The sequence below is a fragment of the Austrofundulus limnaeus genome, unplaced genomic scaffold, assembly GCF_001266775.1.
Source record: "Austrofundulus limnaeus strain Quisiro unplaced genomic scaffold, Austrofundulus_limnaeus-1.0 Scaffold364, whole genome shotgun sequence".
Taxonomy (NCBI): domain Eukaryota; kingdom Metazoa; phylum Chordata; class Actinopteri; order Cyprinodontiformes; family Rivulidae; genus Austrofundulus; species Austrofundulus limnaeus.
Genome location: NW_013952766.1, coordinates 591,314 through 593,026, shown reverse-complemented (window position 1 = coordinate 593,026; position 1,713 = coordinate 591,314).

Sequence of the window (1,713 nt, the reverse complement as noted above, 5' to 3'; positions counted from 1 at the left end):
TGTGTGTGTGTGTGTGTGTGTGTGTGTGTGTGTGTGTGTGTGTGTGTGTGTGTGTGTTTTCTCTTGAATCAGAACATCAAAGAGTTTCTGCAGCTCTGTCCGGTCCGAATGTCACCTGTAGAACCTCCTCTCTGAGCTCTGATTGGCTGCTGAACTCTGTTTTAAGTTTTGCAGAAAAGTTCCAGCAGAACCAGGTCCAGGTTCTGAGAAAAACTCAGAAATAAAGACTTTTTGTTTAATAGATTTATGAATTAAACAACAAACTGTTACAAAAAGAAAACACGTTTGGTTTGAAGTCATTTTGAAGTTCTTTTTTGACAAATTCTCAGCAGTGATTTTAAAAACATCAGTTTTCAGAGTTTCTGAGTGAATTTATTTGGAGTTAGAAACTGATCCTTGTTTGCTGTGAGCATTAAACACAGAAAATGATTGATGTTTGATGRATTTTAAAGCAGAACATTTTCCCTCAGGCAGAAAAACAGAAAACATTTAAAGAATTCATCAGATTTTCTGATGTAAAAAAGCTGAAAGGAGCGAATCATTGACCTGAGAGAAACAGCTTCAGACTCACTCTGCAGTTCTTTAAAGACCCAAACCGTCTCAGGTGGACTCCCCAGGTCAGGACTCAGGTTCTGTCTCAGCTGGTTCTGATAAAACAAAGCTTGACGCAGGTCTGGATTGGTGGAAATGTCCCTTTAAAGCAGCAGCTGGAACCAGCTGTTTGGGTTCATTAAGATGACCTCAGATCAGAGGAGAACTGAAGCAAAATATCAACAGATTGTTGTTGTTTATCTGCACAAGTAAACAAATCCAAACTAAAACATTAAAAAAGATAAAACGAGCTAAGTTTAGTTTAGAAACATAAATAACTTCTCATTTTATTTATTTGTTTCTTTATTTCTGACATTTCTTCTTGTTGCAACAAATGTTTAGTTATGATTTTAAAAATATTTTAATTCAGTTTTTCTTTGTTCTGAAACAAAAAAAGAACATTTGAATTTTATCTGTGGGGTCTCTGGTCCTCTTTAGGGTCTGGTGTCCCCTGTCAGGTCTGTGTGGTCTCAGGTCCCCTGTGGGGTCTGGGGTCTCCTCTGAGTTCTGATCTGAGCTGGCAGCAGCGACCCGTTTCATTGGGTTTAATAAAGCGGACCGGACCAACAGTCCCACCACGTGCTCCAGACCTGCAGAAGAGCCCCCCCACTCCTCCTCCTCTGGGCCTGCTGGACTCCATCATCCTTCATGTGTGTTCTGGGTYGGAGCCACGCTGTGGTTCTGGAAGGCCCAGCTCGGCCCGGCACAGTTCTGGCACTCGGTGCTGCTGCTGGATCCAGGTCCTGTCAGTCTTCAGGACTTCACTGCAGGAAACGGTTTTAATTAACTCCAAAAGGAACAGAACCAGAACCTGCAGAGGCTCTGACACCCCGCAGACCCGTTCGGACTTTAATCAGAACTTTTTTGTTTCTCAAATGAAACAAAAAATCAGATAATTCTGCAAAACATTAAAAAAAAAACTGATGAACAATTCTTCTTTCTCTCTTTCTTTCTTTGGACAACTTTTATTCTGACAGTTTGAAGTAAAACTGATTTTACACAAAAATAAAATCTAATCCAGATTATACCGAATGTAAACAGAACATCAGTTGAGGATTAAAACTATGAGGTGCCGTTTGTAAAGTTACACAGTCAAAAAATTACCACCAATAGTTTTGTTTT